The sequence below is a fragment of the Leptidea sinapis genome, chromosome 33 (assembly GCF_905404315.1).
Source record: "Leptidea sinapis chromosome 33, ilLepSina1.1, whole genome shotgun sequence".
Classification (NCBI taxonomy): domain Eukaryota; kingdom Metazoa; phylum Arthropoda; class Insecta; order Lepidoptera; family Pieridae; genus Leptidea; species Leptidea sinapis.
This window is the reverse complement of record NC_066297.1, coordinates 2,201,243-2,220,819: the sequence shown is the minus strand read 5'-3', so window position 1 is coordinate 2,220,819 and position 19,577 is coordinate 2,201,243. Positions and strand designations below refer to the sequence as shown.

Below are 19,577 nucleotides of genomic sequence, written 5' to 3'. Positions count from 1 at the left end.
GACTTTTGTTCGCAACTTTTCTTTTAATTATTATGAGGAAGATTTGCAGCACTGTTTACCAAATATAAAATCACATAAATTATATATTAGATTAATAACAGGTAAGGTCAAAAAAAATGACACTCACTAATGAAAATATAAACTATCGAAGAGGAATATTTTAAGAAAGTTTTTTTTTAATGCGATTGAGACTGTTCCAAGTGATATTAAGTTAGATCTATCTTTGCTGCCAGTAGCAAATAGATCTATATTTATATCTACCAGAAGACTGTTGAAACTGTGAGTTCTGATCATAAAGCTGTTTCGTCTGTTGTTGGACTTCACTAGAGGTTCAAAAAGGAGGTGCATTGTTTTAAGGACTTTGCTATGCGTGCGAAGACGCACCAGAGATAACAAGTCCCAAAAACAGTCAAGTGACCCATTCTTCGCATATAATTCTGTAATATAAGGCTCTTTAAGGAACTCTTCTATGTTAGGGAATAAAAGTATCAAACTTTCAAACAATTGCGATACTTTCATATTTTTTTGTGTGTTAATATACTTTGCCAGCCTCCTTATTAAAGACCTTGATAATATGTCTTCATACTATATGACAGGTAAATTGCTTTTGGAGTTTTACTGTAATATTATTAAAAATTACTTGCCTCCTTATGATTGCGCACCGTCGGGCCGGCTGGGGGATAGGGTGACAAATCTCTGTCGTGCTGATCTTAATGCTGACTTTAAGATATCATGAAACATGTTAGTGTATCGGTTCGTTAGATAGCAATAATTTAGTTTTTAGGACGTCCAATACTTAATTAGAATCTCAACAGTTGGTGAATGTGAAAGTTTAGTAATTTGATTAAATTGAGAAAGACTATTAACAAACACAGGAAATTTGCCTTAATAATACATCTGTGCTAAAATTCCAATTTCCGCGAAGACATGATAATGACCAATGAATTATGAAGTAAAATAAAGTCACTTCAGGCTGACACCAAAGCAAGAAATCCGTTTCTGCAACGAATTTACCTCAACCTGTCATTATGTTGCCTCCGAGGACCGCCATGACGAATAATTTGACACATAGTGATGAGATATGTGTCGATAGACATATCGATGTATTAAAGAAAATAATTTTATTAATTGTTATTATTAAATATAAAATAATATTATATGAAATTAATTGGAAGGAAAGTTATTAGTTACCTCACGTTTTGTATGTATGTCCCAATGTTGCGACTTCGCTTCCGAATTGCTTCTATGTACCTAGAAATAGATATGGAATATTAAATTATATCGTACATTATTGATAGAAATGAACACATGGAATACTATTTAAATAAATTAAAACATATATATATAGTGAATATTAAGTGGCGTTTAGATTAAATTAAACGGTTATCAAATTCTTCAAAAACTTCAAATGGCATCAAATGAGAAACTAATAAATATAAAAGCAATTAATATTTTTATTAAAAAATATATCTTAACACAAATAAATTTTAAAAACAAAAATTTTTAACAATACGGAAATCGCACCCTAGACCTCTCGCGTTCCATGCGAGATTTGTACCAAAATTTACGGACGGTGCGGGATTCAAAGCTGCACCTCAGTGGGAGGCTACTTTGCACAGGATGCCGGCTAGATTATGGGTACCACAACGGCGCCTATTTCTGACGTGAAGCATATAATGAACATTACTATGTTTCGGTCTGAAGGGCTCCGTAGGTAGTGAAATTACTGGGCAAATGGGGACAACATCTTACGTCTCAAGGTGACGAGCGCAATTGTAGTTCCGCTAAGAATTTTTGGGTTTTTCAAGAATACTTAGCGGCACTGCATTGTAATGGGCAGGGCGTATCTATTACCATCAGCTGAAAGTCCTGCTCGTCTTGTCCCTTTTTTCTTTATAAAAAAAACCCTCAGCTACGATGTGATCCATTGCACAGCAAGTACGCAAGTTAATATTGATGACATAATAACTTGAATGCGGTAACCAAATTTAAATATCCATGATTATATGCACGCGAAATCAAAGTACTGTGTTACAACAAGTTTTTGTTGCCCCGAGCCCCTTTCCAAGACTCTATAATGAAGTCATTACTATAAGAACAAGCTTGGCTCAACGTGCAGAAAAAATGGCCGAATCGCTCGAAGCTATACCGTCGTCACACTGTCTTGCCAGCGTAGAAAAAGAAAATATATTTCTTTGGGTTCGTATCACGCTGTTATACGTTTTAAGGGTTTATTTAGTCTATCTATTACTTACTGATTTATTTACTTATCAAGCTAACTTTACAGCATTTCTATTTCATAAATTAAAACTTTAAATCGTAATATATATATAAATTACGTGACACGTTGGTTGTCCGCGATGAACTCCTAAACTAATGAACGGATTTAAATGGGGATTACTTCAGGGAGTGCAGTTTAGTCCAACTTGTGAGATAGGATACTTTTTATTACGATTTGGGACCCATAATTATTTTATTTCCAATATTTGTTTTGTATGGACATATTTTCTGTGAGAGTATTTATTGACGCACAGTTTGACAGTTCTGCTGTGAAACATTTTTGATGTTATGAAAAATTATTGACAAATACATAAAAAACAGTATTTTATTTATTATGTACAGTACAACGTCTGTCAGGTCAGCTAGTTAGGTATATAGATTTACCTGTTGCCTATTACAAAATTTGCCAGATTAATATTCAAATCGAGACGAATATTTTAATATCGAAATGTTAAAAATAATTATTGAATTATAACGTTACAATAACATTATTCTCATTAAACAAATGAATAATTCAAATTATTTAACTTGTATAAAATGAGTTAATAATCTTATTTTGTTAAGATGTCTATACGTAATATTTCTTCGTCTACAAATATTTTACATATCTTTTAAAATTGTATCAATATTCGTCTAAGTTTCAAAACTAAATTATTTTTAATTGGAAATTCAATAGATGATTCAGTATTAAATTAGTTCATGCATACATTGATTGTTTCAATACAGCGTTTCCAAATAATTATTCAAGTGTCATGTTGCACTTGTAGTAGTCGAAGGTCTGTCGCATTTTTAGAAATGGTTGCAGAGTCGATCCCGTCCAAAACTTGCATATTTTCCATATTATGTTGGTGTATCTTATCCGAGCACCACCGTAAAATCTTTTCATCACACATACCACAGATGAAGGTTTGTAACCAGTGTGTGTTGCCAGTGACGACATACGGAACGCTGACGTGGTCGCTAACTATGGGCTTGATGAGAAAGCTCAATATCGTTCAGAGGGCAATGGAGAGGGCTGGAGTTTCCCTGTGAGATCGACATAGCCGAAATGATTGCAAAACTGAAGTGGCAGTGGGCAGGTCACATAGCTCGACGGACAGGCAGCCTTTGGGGCAGTAAAGTCCTCGAATGGCGACCACGTCCCGGAAGACGTAGTGTTGGTAGGCCTCCCACAAGATGGACCGATAAGGGCAACGCAGGACCGATCGTCATGGCGACCTTTGGGAGAGAGAGGTCTATGTCCGGCAGTGGACGTCTTCCGGCTGAATGGATCCTTAAATTTCCTGGAATTATCCCACGAGATCCACTGCTAGCAAAGTTCTGGCCTTCTTGAGTCAACTCAGTACTCGAAGTTAGTAATGTTGTTTTAAAATAAATGCAAGTTTGTAAGCAATAGGCTTTTAACCCTTAGAAATTAAAAGAAACACTAACAAAAACAAAAAACGTTAATTATGACGTCCAGAATATTCTATCAAATATCCCTCAGAGTAACGGTTCTTCAAATGAAACGCCGATCGTTTGAATAAAGAAACGTAGAATTGCTTCGTCATCATATTTCAATGTTGCAGCGCTAACAACGTTCGAATAATATTTTTATTCATTATAGACCGATTAATTATATACTTTATTCGATTTTAAATCGAAGTTGCGTTTCAAATTAATAGAAATGATTGTTCGAATATTAATTCTTAAGAGTTGACAAGAAACATGGCGCAATGACACGCTATATTCGTAGGCTGAGATCTAGAACCTTCGCTGAATGTAAGCTTAGTATAATATTTTTTATAGCCATTTGGTGCCTGATTTTTTTATGAAAATAAGGAACAAGATGAGCAGGAAGTTCAGCTGATGGTAATTGATACGCCCTGCCCCTTACAATGCAGTGCCGCTCAGGATTCTTGAAAAACCCCAAAAAATCTGAATGGCACTACAACTGCGCTCGTCACCTTGAGACATAAGATGTTGTCCTCATTTGCCCAGTAATTTCACTAGCTCTGGCGGCTTTCAGACCGAAATACAGTAATGCTTACACATTACTGCTTCACAGCAGAAATAGGCGCCGTTGTGGTACCCATAATCTAGCCGGCATCCTGTGCAAAGGAGCCTCCCACTGAGGTGCGGGTTCGAATTCCGATTCGTCCGTAAATTTTATTACAAATTAAATTTATATATCTTGTATTGATCTTAACTTTGACATAATGAACTCTAAAAATAATTGAAAGGTTTATTTAAATGAAGATTAAGTTACGACTCATGGCACGATAATACAAAACCAAAAATACAAACAAAACAAAATGTAATCACAATTCTATTATTGTTCTCCGTACATCTAATTACAATACAATAAAATAAATTATAATTTCATTTATAAACAAGACGAAACCCAAAGTCAGTCAGTCGAATTATTAAACCACACTGTCATTGGACATGTTAATCTGAGATGATTAGAAAAAAAAACAACTTTCGTTGATTATGTTACAATGGAGGAAAAAACTCAAGAGGGTCGTAAGAAAGCGACAAACTTACGCCCACAAGACGATTCAACACGTAATTTGTGGGAGAAATGGTCTTCAAGTTCTCAATCTGTATGTTATAAGTTCATTTATTTTTATACGCTTTGTATCAGCTTCGCCTGTGTGTCTATGGAATAGAATCTCTGAACCTCAATTTCAAATAAAAACGTCCAATTAGTAGCAAAAATGCATACGTAATATGGAGATAAGGAGATTCATCTCTTATGGGAGAAAAGTTGAAAAAGTGTCCAGCTTATGCTATAAATAACAGTTCAGAAAGCTTCCACAATGGCGCTAGTGCAGGCACAGGGTATGGTATGAAGTATGGTGAATGAGGCAATTGTAAACGAATTGAAGTATGCCGAATTAAAAAATTAATATTATTGTCGACTAAAGTGATCAATTATTACAAATTTCAACATCTTACGTTGTACAAAATAATGTCGTAAATATCACCTTAAAGATTTATTATAGGGAAACGTGCACCTAGAATGATTAGTATTATTTTATATTAGGCCCTTCTTTTAAGATTTATCCTGATGCTACTGTAGCGCCACCCTACAGCATGATAGAAACGGAAATGGATCCTATTGTTATTATTATTATAACCGATTTTGACTGACAAGACGTTTAAATTATACACTTTTTGAAGGATAAAAACGCGTGTAATAATGTAACTGCGTTTTTGCGAGACCTTTTCAAAGTACTTTTTCATGGGGACTGCGGTTGACAGGAGTCGAGATAGTATTTGTCAAAGGTGTCTGTGTAAGTGGTATTTGCTGTAAACGAATCCTGGGCCAAAAATATGAGTGCAAGTTTCTGGTTAGTTCAGATTTATAATTTATATCTGCATATTAAAATATTATTTTTTACCGATTTATGTAGTTTGATATTAATATGGTAAATGATATGCAATAAAAAAGGATTTTAATATTTGTTTTTAATCACTTTTCATTGTTATATTTATACCGATGATCTATCTCTTCTTATTTTCAATCATTTTTAACCGAAAACTTTAAATTCAATCGAAATTTTCGACTATGATATACAGCAAGATTTTATAATAATATATTCATTATGTAAATTACTACATAGAGATGTAAGATGTAAAAGTTCATACAATGTAATTTAGATTGGGACGAATCCATTTCTCAATTTCCTCATTTTCAACAGCTTAATTGAACCCGACGAACATAAAACAACATAAAACGAATCATGTGACCCTATTCAAGGTAAATTAAGATTCAGAATTACTTTGACATGGTCACGTTTTGTGGGCTGGTGTCTGATTAAGTTATTGAGTTTTCTACTTGTATATTATTAATATCTGCTTTATAAATAAAATCAAAAGACGCTCGTGACAATCGATGTTATAGATTTTACCTTTATTATAATTTATTTATTTACTAGCTTTTCTGCGTTGAATAGTTACTTTGGGAATTTTTGTTTTTATTTTTTAGGATACTTTTCAAATAATACACATACAAACTGCTCTTTCCGCTGTTGCAGCGGAATATCCCTTCTCATTGTTGACAGTCTCTTTAATAGTATTTCCCTGTGAACTTTTATCTCCTATTTCATCCCCATGTAGGTCAAAGTTTCAAAAATGCTCGAATAAATGTTTACAAATTATTTATTATCAAGTGCCTTAATACAAATTTTCGTTGTAACATCTTCGAAAATGACGAATTTCCATACAAACTGCCATTCCCGATTTCAATCCCTCCATTTTTTTTGGACACTAGAGGAATCACAGTAGCATTGCCGGCCATTAAGAAGTACGCGCATTTTTCAAAGTACCCATGTCGTATCGTCCTGGAAATACCGCACATAGAAGCTCATTAGATTGTCCACATTAAATCGTATCGTATGCTCAGATTCCGAGTGGATCTAATAACTCAATTCTAACTAAATTACACAGAGCCTTGCATCGTGCGCGCTATCATTAAAATACATTCAAATTGATGCAGCGGTGCGTCGCTTACAGATCTCGTCTTTTGTACTTTATCTATCATCTAAATGTTATGTATTCTTAATATCAACTGTGTTTTGATCATGTTACGATATTTTAGTTAATTTTACAAGCAGTTCTTTAGCTTTGGATGTCTATTACTAAATATCTATTAGAATGAGCAGCGCCTGCGGTTAATTTTTATCGCTCAAAGTAATTATGAAAAAACGATGAGGCGAATACTGTTAACCTGACTCTAGCAATGCATGCATACTAAAGTAATAAACTTGGCCTGTTTTCATCGGGTGTAAATTTAGCAAGAGACTTTGGATTGGACAAAAGATGTCACTTGTGATAAAAAGTTTTCAAATAGTCCTTGTTTATTACTGAACTCAAATTTATACATCTAAAGTTTGAATTTAATGACCAGATTGGGGATATATTTGAAAGGGACCAGATCCATGCTATCTAGAATAAGAACGCCTACATAAAAAAAGTCCCACTCAGCTTCTCAGGCCTAAGCCTGATGGCAGATGTCAAATAGATGGTGGCTTTCATGAAACAATTACAAACTAAGATAATTTATACGTCTAGATAGAGTCTCTTGCTGTAAGATATCCGATATAAACAGGCCAAGAATATTAGTTTAGTGTGCGTGACAAGCTACACTGACGATTTGTATGACACTGTTTTAGTGAGCGTGAATGGCTCAAAATAGCGATTAGTTCTAAATTCTATTTTTTTTCAACGTTTTCACAGCTGTCATAGTCTAGCTAGAGGTATCAATGATCTATGGATTACAAAGTTAATTTCTAATAAGAAAAATTGTAAATATAGACGTGCCACAGATAAAGAAATGAAAAGACAACTTTTTGAAACTAGAAGTTGTTGAGAATAACACAGAGTAATTACAAGATCGAAACCGTTGACAATTGTAAACACTTTTGGAACTTGTATTAAAAAAAGAACAAAACACAGGGAGCGACACTTTCTCAAGTTACATGTGACACGTATCAATTTGTGCACACAAATCGTACATTGCAACTATAAGGTAATAACGATATACCTGTTCTCGTCTCGTACCACGCCCACGCCATTATGAGGAGAGTAAAGGCTTCAATAATATTCCTACGTGTGTTTATTGTCCATTTGTTTAGTATGATAGACCTCTCAGAGTTTGACTTGTTGCATATTGAGGGTAGATTTATATTTTTAATACAGAAAGTTGCAATGGAGTAGGAACCGAGAAATAGAAAAATACAAAAGTGACGTTATATCAAAAAGTGAAAGATAGTCTACTAAAAGTGTGGAGAAGATTAGCGACAAAGGAGAGTGGAATAAGCAAGGTGAAACCTATGTCTCAGGACAACTTGAAAAGGCATAAAATGCATTAATTTTTCAAAATTGATTCCTATAGAATTATTTTTGATGTCATTTCTAATACTGCTAGCGAAACAAATGGCGCTCTGAGAGAGAAGAAGCAGCGCAAGATTATTATGTCATTGTTACTGTTATAAAATAATCATAATCTAATCAGACTGTCGGATCACTTAGATATTCAGCTATGGAGTTGTAGGATATTTTTAGTAGAACAAACTGATTGCTGAATAGTAGATTCTTTAAAAATTACTACAACAATTTAAACATGTATAAAGTCAACTGTTCAGTTAATATAGGCCTTCATTAGTTAAATTACAATAAAGTATCGCTACTAATCTTCACTTAGCTATAAAGTCTCTAAAATTTGATAAAAATCGATCCAGCACTTTTGGAGTCCTAGAGGAACATGCCAAAACACATAGATTTTTTATTGATTTATGTGCAACATCTACTCCGTTTGCATGGAAAAATCTTCATCCTAATCAGTAAAAAATATTTTTGCTGACGAGGTAATTATTTCAATTAAACCTGATGCATTTTAAAAGAAAACATCATATATTAGAGCATTATCAAGTCGGCCTGCGTAGGGCAAACATTGTGCGGCAAATGTTTGCTCAGTGGCAGTTTGCTGTGACGCTTCGCTGCAGCTTACTGCGAGAGACAATATTTGTTATTCCGCGTCAGCTCAGGGCTGTCACTTCATCTTTCATAACATACTCATTGTCTTGTGTTTCTTCACATTATTTGGCCCCAAATAGTATAATTATGTAAGAATTTGTTGTGTCTCTATTCAAAATACAGTGTTTTGCTATTTTATTTATTTTGATTTCATAATGATCCACTTTGTATAAAACTTATACCATAAAAATTATGCCCAATGGAACTTTTGAACTGAATTTCATCATTTTCTGTCTATTAGAGTTTAAAAAAAAACAATTTTTAAGTCCAATTTACCTAAAAGTTTTTTGTGCATAGATAGATTTAATACAATAAAACAATGAAAAAACATATTTTTGAGTCGCTGAAATAAAAACCCACAACTTATTTGTTTGGAAATAAAATAAATAAAATTGAGGAAATATTTCACTAGGACCAACCCTATGTCAGGGTGAGAAGCTTTTATGGAGCAAACGAAAATTTGTTGAGTTTACTTTACATTGCTACTTCATAACAAGGCACATGCACTTGTGCACATATTGACATAGCAATGGACGACGCATACGATAAATACATCATGATTTTATTAAAATGTTTACATTTATTTGGTTTTATTTGCTTAGATGTTTCATTTATGAAATCTACGCCAGTTCAGTCCTAAGTAAATAGCTTTGTTGAAATAACATTAAGACTGTAATTGTCGAGATGTGATATGAAAGGTCCAAGATATTAACGCCCGCATTTTATATAATGGTGTTTTGAGTTATGATCAGGTCTTGAGTAGTGGGTATATCACATGAAGCAGGCAGTGACAATGGTACGTTTGATTAAACATTGACTACATATTTTTAGCCAATTTGAATTCGACCAGTTTCACTGCCGACATGCAAGCTAGTGTCCCCTCTATTCTGTGAACTTCGGACTCCGCAACTCAAAAAATGTAGCATTAGGGTTGTCACACAAAGTTTTCACCGTAATAATATAAATGACGTTTTTTTTTTTATATTTAGATCAGCTAATGTTATGATTTTAGAGACGAGCTACGGCGCCTTCTAAACCTAAAGAAAGGCCTCCAACTTAGCTAAAAAAATAAAGCAAAAAGTAACATTAGTTACTTTGGTTTCTTATAGATCTGAGGATATTTTTGACATTAAATAAAAATATTTTAATAATTATACGACCTGCCTACAACGCAGTGCCGCGTAGGATTCATGCAAAACCCAAAAATTCTGAGTGGCACTACAATTGCGCTCGTCACCTTGAGACATGATGTCCTTGATACATTTGCCCAGTAATTTGACTAGCTACGGCGCCCTTCAGACCGAAAACACAATAATGCTTACACATTTACTGCTTCACGGCAGAAATAGCCGCCATTCTGTGCAAAGGAGGCTCCCTTCTTTTAACGTTTCAATTATTTATGCCTATTTTTATGTCTTAATAAATCATTCTAAACGCGTCAGCTATAAGCCAATTGCCGGTGATAAGTATGTTAACTTAAAATTCCTTCAATTTACAAGAACATGGCTCCCATAATCCTTTAGAAAATCAATATTTATCGAAAGTAGAATCCAAAGAACTAATAGACTACCGTCGCCCCAGGGCCGTTTGGTCAATAAACGAAGTGTTAAATGGGGTTCCAGGTAGAAGTCAAGCGTGTGTCGGAGAGGAGATAACATATTAGCATTGATAAGCTGTTGTGAAGTATTTTTTAGGTTTGTTTTTGACATATTTCACTTTGAATTGTCAACAGAATGACTTACAGGCATACTATAACTTTTTGGTAATATCAGGTAGATATATTCCGAAGCAATTTTTTTTTTATGAAAATAAGGGACAAGACGAACAGGACGTTCTTAGATGGTTATTCATACGCCCTACCCATTACAATGCAGTGCTCAGGATTCTGGAAAAACCTAAAAATTATTGCGCTCGTCAACTCGAGACATAAGATGTTAAGTATCATTTGCCCAGTAATTTCACTAGCTACAGCGCCCTTCAGACCGAAACACAGTAATGATTACACATTACTGCTTCACGGCAGAAATAGGCGCCGTTGTGGTACCCATAATCTAGCCGGCTTGCAGTGCAAACGAGCCTCCCACTGGTAATGTCTAAATAAAAAAATGTAAAATTTTGGATTCAATTATATTATTTCGACTTGTCTATTATGTATTAGAGAAAACGAGTCTTAAAGTAAAAGGTTCCATACTTAGATTGTGGATTAGTCTCCGCTGCGCTTCAACTGGATACCGAAGGCGTAGTCGCAAAGTGCGGCAAATAATACTACGCCCAAGTGGGCGTACTCGAGCCAGTTTCGAACAATGTGTGACGTTGACGTGCCACATGTTCTGTTAAACTTTGCTAATAATTGAAACTAAATTGCCGGGTTGCTTAGTAAAACTTTGTAAAAATTATACTACAAGAAATAAGAAAGACACTAGGATCACATTTCATTAGTATTTTACGTGTCGTTTTGAGTGTCAAGATGCCACGCACACAAGCATCTTTACAAAAAGCCAATACACACTATAATATAAAGTAGCCCTAATAAAAAAGATATTGTTCCAAGGTAGTGCGGTATCTAGTTAACCAATCCTTAATCTAAGGTTTCATGTAAAAAATTTAAATGAAACCAAACTAATTATTAGATTCACAAGCATCGCAAACAGGAAACTCGTTGTCTTCTTTCTGGTTAAAACTGGCTACCGGGGCTTCAATTCATATTTACTGACAATCATAAAGTTCTACACAAAAATATACTTAAATATTCTTGATCCGCCAAAACCCCAAGCACTCAAATTATGAAAAGACACTTGACAAATTCACAAATCCATCCTATTGTAAGCAAGCTGTCATCTCTTCAACAATAGGAGATTGACAAAAGGCACAATTACGTTCTGCATATAATATTAAGTACTCATAATCCTTCTTCACAAAATGACATTTTTTTTTAAATACACTAGTTGTTAGTTGTTACTTTACTTTGAAGAATATAGCGCATTTGGTACGTAAAATACTTCGTGAATTTAACTATGTTAGAACTAAAAGAAAGGCATGGAGATGCATTTGTAATGAAAAAATTTTTGATGACGTTTGCATATTCATTCAATGCATATGCATTTCCGATATAAAAATTGCATATTAGGGATTTAATTGAAATGTAGCTGTAATAAGAAGAAGACACTCATTGCCACACTTTTAAATCTATATTTACGGTTTTACCCCCCTTATTCATAATGGTCCGCTAACTTTAAACAGCCGCTTAGGAGTGTTTTTTCTCATTCTGACTTAGGTCAATAGAAGAAGACAGAGTGAGAATTAGCAATGCTTTAAGTTAGCAGACTATTATGAATAAGGGGGTTAGCATTTAACTTAATTTTTACAATCTGATACAAACAAAGCGATGTGTAAATGTAAGTGGAGTAAGCAGATTATAAAAACTTCAAATGATACTATTTTGAATGTTCAAGTCCAAGTAAAGTAGGTACCATGGATGTCCAATTTAATCCCAGAAGTGAGCAAAATTACTTAAAAATAATAAACTACATTGTACAAATTACACCCTCATAGGAACTGATATCATTCTCCCAATGATAATTTTTTTAATGGAAAAGGAGGACAAAACCAGCGTACGGATCACCTGGTGTTAAGTGATCACCGCCGCCCACATTCTTTAGCAACACCAGAGGAATCACAGGAGCGTAGACGGCCTTTAAGGAAGGTGTTACGCGCTGATTTTGAAGGTACCCATGTCGTATCGTCCCGGAAACACCGCACAAGGAAGCCCATTCCACAGCATTCAGGACCGCCACACATCCAGATGGTGCGGTTGATATCCTAATTTTTGGCGTGTCATGCGAAGGTTGAATTCGGCGGCAGGAATCAGGTGAAACAGCTCTTCGGAACACTCCCCGTGATAAATGCGGTAGAAGACACACAATGAAGCGACGTCTCTACGCATTTATTGAAGTATTTTTATATAAATATGCGTAGGTGTATAAATATAACTTAATAAACATAAGCGCGAGTCTTACTCATTGGGTCGTAAAACAAAGTCTTAATTAGAGGTTTCACTGACGGTACATTATTATTGTGTTATACAAAGGGCTAATAACGGAGTTCATATTAAGATTTATTTATTTTTACTTGTGAGAAGTTTTTAGCCTCGAACCGCCCGTTTAGTTGAGCTAATGCCTTGCAAACAAGGGATCGCGAGTTCGTATCGTGGTTTATGTATTTTGAAGAGGAGAATAAACGAGCATAACAGCTAAGTTGTTGTGATTCCTCTGGTGTGACAAGAGATTATGGGAAGTGAAATTAAAAAACGCCCCATTAGAGAAGACAGTAACAGTGGGAAGCTCCTTTGCACAAGATGCCGGCTAAATTATGGGTACTACAACGGCGCCTATTTCTGCTGTGATGCAGTAATGCTTACATTACTGTGTTTTAGTCTGAAACTGCTCCGTAGCTAAATTACCTGGCAAATGAGACTGAACATCTTGTCTCAATGTGACGAGCGCAAAATGTGTCCATATTTAAATTCAAATTCAAATATTTTTATTCAAAATAGGATTTAATACACTTATTGAACGTCAAAATCTACCACACATTCAAAAGAGACTGCCTCAGACCTGAGAAGAATGTGCGGAAGAAACTCAGCGGGCTTTTTTTTTTAAATATAAAATATGGATTACAATGTAATATCGTACAATAAACATTTATAATTAAAGAGCCTGAGGGTGTTCGCTTTATTCCCAGTCCGTGGTGTCATTAAGAAAATCGTTTATGCTATAATAACCTTTCCCACACAAACGTTTTTTAACAATTCTTTTAAATTTCGTAACACATTTGTTTTGTACATTTTCTGGGATCATATTGTAGAAGCATATACATCGCCCAACAAAAGACTTACTAACTCGACCCAACCGAGTAGTAGGCATAACAAGTTTATGTTTGTTCCTCGTGTTAACATTATGAATGTTACAGTTTCTAGAAAATTCCTCAATGTGCTTATGAACATACAAAACATTATCAAAAATGTATTGAGAAGCAACAGTCAAAATGTTTATTTCTTTAAATTTTTTTCTTAATGATTCTTTAGGAGCTAGGTTATAAATCGCGCGAATAGCCCTCTTCTGCAGCACAAAGATAGTATTAATATCGGCCGCACTGCCCCATAACAATATACCATAGGACATAATACTATGAAAATAACTAAAGTATACTATAATAATAGCACATAAACTAATAAATGATTTTTGCTTTGTTAGGGCAAAGAAGTATAACTTACATACATAAGTACGTAATGTATTGTATGTACGTAATGTACGTAAAAAGTGTGTGTGTACTTATGTATTTGCATACATAAGTACACACACACTTCTTTTTATTTACTGGTCTTTACCGAAACATATATAAATTTAAATTTGATTAGATAAACATCTAACAAGATAAATTTTGAACGTAAAAGTAAGATAAAAGTGATCACCTTATATTAAGAAAGTCGGCGGTTAAACTTCAATACCATTACGCGTATCAAAGTTACAATATCTCTGAGACACCTGCATTTAATAAAATCGTTAATCCGATACAACTTAATCGGTAACTTAAAATAAATGTTTTAACTTAACATTACTTATCCAAATAACATGGACGCGGGAATCGAAACCGACGCCTACTCACATTCCTGTAAAAACAGGTTTTTTGTACTATTTACTTTGGAAGTGAAATTGTAGTGAATTTATTCGTTACGATATAATGCATTAAAGTTTATTTTGATATCGCGTCGTCATTACTTTGTTGAATGCGTTAAATTGCTATTTTAGTATGATACATACTTAGATTAAGGATTGGTCGCCGCTGCGCACCAACTAGATACCGCAGGGGTAGTCGCAAAGTGCATCAACTACGCTCAAGTGGTCGTACTCAAGCCTGTCTCGAAAAATGTATGACGTTGACATGCCACATGTTCTGTTAAACTTTGCTCAACTAAAATGCCGGGTTGCGAACTAAAACTTTGTAAAAATAATACCACAAGAAATAAGAAAGACACTGGGATCACGTATCATCAGTAAGTATTTTGTATGTTATTTATATCAATGTAAAATACCACGAAGCGTATGTTACAAAATTTGAAAGATGCCATTGAGTGTCAAGATGCCACGCGCACAAGCAACTAACAGTTGCCGTAATAAAAAAGCTATTGTTCTTAGGTAGTGCGGTATCTAGTTGGAGTCTTAGGATTCATATTATTGAGATAGCTATGGTCTACAAAAGTACATCATTTAATAGATAGAAGTATTTTTTGAACTGAAAAATTCTTTAGCCGCGTAGGCACTTTTGGTAGGGGAAAATCTTATGGGTTCGCGTCACTGACATGACTGGCGCACGAGATAAATAAAAAACAATTATATATAGTTATATAAGGAAAAACAAGGCTCTCCATTAATTATAAGTATATCTAGATTAGGGGCGTCACAATTTGTGTGGAGTTCGCCATCATTCAAATAAAAATTGTAATTAATTTATTAGAAAGACGCAAATAATTTTTCAAGGACAGTAAAGAAAGTGATTGAATATATTTGAGGTTGTTAGTCGGCTTTTCAGAACAAATAAAAATAAAACTATCACCTGTTAAGCCCCAACGTGACGAATCGAGGCGCCTGACTTGTAATAAAAGGCGCTGGGAGACAAATATAATTATGGGAAACAATTATTAGATTCGGTTTCATTAGCCGATTAGTTTTAAGAGAATCAGGAATCAGGTGGGTGTAGCAGTGCATTCATATGCCGTGAATCTGTTGTGTGCAAGTATTATTGTGTTTCAAAGGCGCCGTAGATAGTGACTTTGCCCACAGTACAAGAAATAGACACAGTAGCGTTACTTAGCTTGTCTCCTTGTAATTTACCTACGTCTGGGCGGAGTGCTATGGTTGGTACATACAAAAATTGACGACGCTTTTTATGAAAATAGGGGACGAGACGAGCAGGACGTTCAGCTGATGGCAATTGATGCACTCCGCCGATTACAACGCAGTGCCGCATACTTTCTGTGCCCGAATCGACGCACTCACACATACACACGATTTACACGACCGCTAAGCAAACTTGGGGAGAACAAAGCTATTGAGTTAAATTAGCTATGCCGCGCTGTAAGCTCTTACCAGTGGGAGGCTCCTTAGTGCAGGTTGCCGGCTAGATTATGGGTACCTCAACGGCGTCTATTTACGCCGTGACGCACTAATGTGTAAGCTTGTGTTTCGGTCTGAAGGGTGCCGTAGCTACTGAAATTACTGGGCAAATGAGACTTAATATTTTATGCCTCAAGGTAACGAGCGCAATAGTATTGCCGCTCAGAGCTTTTGGGTTTTTCAAGAATACTGGCAGACACTTCATTGTAATGGGCAGGGCGTAACAATTACCATCAACTAAACGTCCTGCTTGTCTCGTTTATTGTCATAAAAAATGGTTTTCAAATATGCATTTAATAACAAGCTGTTATTTTAATAATAGAAGCTGACACGTAAATACTATTGACATATTTGTATATAGATATTTTTATAGGTTAGGGCAGGCTACTTCGGTAAATAAAGAAATTAATGTTTAATAGTCTCGTGGAATTCAAAATATATCACCCTTGCACATAGACCGGTCCTCACGCTCACCGGATGTTGGTAATCCTCAGAATTACTGTATCAAGATAATATTCTCTAAATATGGACGATGCTGGTGTAGAGAGAACGGCACGTGCGCAGGCGGCTTTTAAACGCTCAATTTAATGATGATATTAGAAATAATTGACTATTTTTCGCAAATTGTAGCTTTCTATGAGTTTTATTTAAGGGAACATTTCAAAAATTTGTTTATCTTAAACATATTTAGTTATACTGAACTGTCAAGTCAGGCAGAGTAATTTAATATAATATTGTTAGAGTAAGTAACAAATAAAATTTGTAAAATAGAGCACCCACTTTCCACAATATTTTATTTTTATGAAAAAGGAGGACAAATTAAAGTTTAAGGTGCCCATGTCGTATCGTCCCGGAAACACCGCACAAGGAAGCTCATTCCACAGCATTGTAGTACGTGGAATAAAGCTCCTTGAAAACCGCAGTGTGGCGGACCGCCACACATCCAGATGATATTTAACTTAGGTTGTAAGTACAAGCAATACATTAATACTACTTTGAAAATCAAATATGTAGTAATGAATATAATTTCATTTCTTTTATAATTATAATCAACGTTCGTGTTATTTATCTTGTCTTGTATTACAAGTGACCATGTGTAGCGGTGAAAACTCTTGGCGTTTTTCTAGCCGCTCGTCCTCATTACGCTCACTCAGTAGCTAGCGAGGCAGTGCTAAGTGCTGAAGCAAACTGTTGTTATCACCTCAGCTTAGGACTAATGTATTTGGTTTTGACGGTATGGGACTTGTTTGATGAAAACCTTTATGGCTATGTTGATTTTTGGAAATGTATCGATCGTGCTTCTCGGTAATGTTGAAACTAACAATATGAGCTATGCAGTACGCAATGGATCAATACTAATAAAGAACTATCATTATTACAAAATTTACTGCCCACAGACGAATGATTTTGAGCAGTGTGCGAAATTTTTCCATCCATAAATTATCATAATGAAACGCCAAGATTTTAGACATTTTAGGCACCCAGGTGTTAAGATATTTGTAACATTCCATGTGCAATAGAAAAATAATTAAAAAAAATATAGACTAAAGAATTTTTTGAAATCAATGAAACACCGATAGGTAAATCAATAAAAACCTTAATGTAATATAGAGAATATTTTTTAAACTAACAGTTAAGATTTTAGGTATTGATACTTTATATCTTAGATCATTTATATGTCTAGAGAGGCTGTGACAGCTGTGAAAATTTCGAAAAATATTGAGGTTGATTGTTAACCTCTATTTTGTGCAATTCACGCACACTAAGTGATATACAAATCGCGAGTGTAAAACGTAGCTTGTCACACACACTAAAATAATATACCTGGCCTGTTTTCTTCGGTTATTTAGCAGCAAGAGTCTCTATCTACCGGTGGAAGGCTCCATTGCACAGGATGACGGCTAGATTATGGGTACCACAACAGCGCCTATTTCTACCGTATGTATGCATTACTGTGTTTCGGTCTGAAGGTGCCGTAACTAGTGAAATTACTGGGCAAATGAGACTTAACATCTTTGTCAGCTCAGAATTTTTGGGTTATTCAAGAATTCTGAGCTGCACTGCATTGTAATGGGCAAGGCGTGTCAATTACCATCAGGTGAACGTCCTACTCGTCATGTCCCTTACTGTCATAAAAAATGTAGACGTATAAATATAAACATATTCAAATAGTCTGTAGCTTAAACGGAGTATCAATTTCATAAGACTATCAAACAATCATACCAACGAGGACCAGGAGATCATGCTGTCACTGTGACGAGGGCTAACAGGGGCTTCCTGTCAGCCAGACGTCTTCCAGATAACGTGCTCAAACAAACAGGCTAAACGATTGTTTAATACTACGATTTATTATATATCCCTCTTTATGGAACAAGGGATTTATCTTACTTAAACATTTTGTAAACTATATATTCTTACTATAGTTATTTATGCAACTGTTGTGTAATAAGGGGTATTGAAACAGAAATGTGTGTTTAAAAGTATCACATGAGTGTTTTAATACCTAATTATCAACAGTTGCATACAAGACTTTATCTACACCCATAATATGAATCCTTTATAAATCTATCTATCAAAAAAAATATCATGTATAAAAGTTGAGAAACTCAACGGCCACTCTTTTCAATCAAATAGAGTATTTTACAATGGCTGTAACATAAATTACAAATAAGTTTGTAAGGTGCTACATCTAATATATGAGTCGTGTTTTAATAATTTATCTACACCCATGCTTTAAATCCTCTATTAAAGATTCTGAAAAGAGTGGCCGTTGAGTTTCTCAACTTTTTACAAACATATGATAAATTCAGTAATTTATAAGAAATATTTGTAGTAACTATTTAGTAGCGCTTAGTTTAAGCCTAATTGAATAAAGTTTATTTATTTTATTTTTTAAACTCAACGGCCACTCTTTTTAATCAAATGGAGTATTTTACAGTGGCTGAAATACATAGATAACCAATCAGTTTGTTAAATGCTGCATCCAATTTATGAGTCGTGTTTAAATAATATAAATTATTTCATAAAAAGTAATAAAGAATTAACTGTATAAATATAAATTATCTTATATTATAAACAATATTTGTGTGGATGCTTCGTACATATGATGGTCGTGATTACTGTCATAATTAGTAATTGCATCCAACACATACAATGATTTATTAACTATAACAGGTCGACCTGGCACCACAAGCAGCAACCGTTCAAGAGTTGACGCATGAACCAGCCATCGTTCCCTTGCACATATTTGAGGGAACACTGTAGGTACCATTATTCCTATGAATACCAACCAACAATTAAACCCAACTACTTTATACCAATTGCAGCTTGATATATAAAAAATCGACCCAGAATACCACTAATAACTCTCCGTATCACCTCTTCACGTCCGCACTATAAATAACACCCCATTTGACAGCGACACACTGTGCCGTTTTTTCTGCAGGTACTAAATACCTCGCCATTCGCAGAATGACCGACAAAATTGGTAAATTGTGACGAAAAAATCATTAAAGCCGACACAAAGAGTGTTTTGTTGGGCCACAGTTTCACGGATCGAAAAAAGGTTTGTTTAAATAGACTTGTCAAGGGCAGGTAAGGATT

The 19,577-nt window shown here is 34.8% G+C and overlaps 1 protein-coding gene across 2 annotated transcripts in view; it reads right to left on the bottom strand.

The window, feature by feature from the left end:
* The window catches only part of LOC126974766 (transcriptional activator cubitus interruptus), a 148,358-nt gene that overhangs the window by 117,412 nt on the left and 11,369 nt on the right, over positions 1-19,577 (bottom strand). The window contains exon 2 of one of the 2 annotated variants that reach the window (XM_050822428.1): positions 1,192-1,251. The gene's annotated coding sequence lies outside the window, so the exon portion shown is untranslated. The remainder of the gene's footprint in view (positions 1-1,191; positions 1,252-19,577) is intronic. The other variant, XM_050822429.1, reaches the window with a different exon arrangement.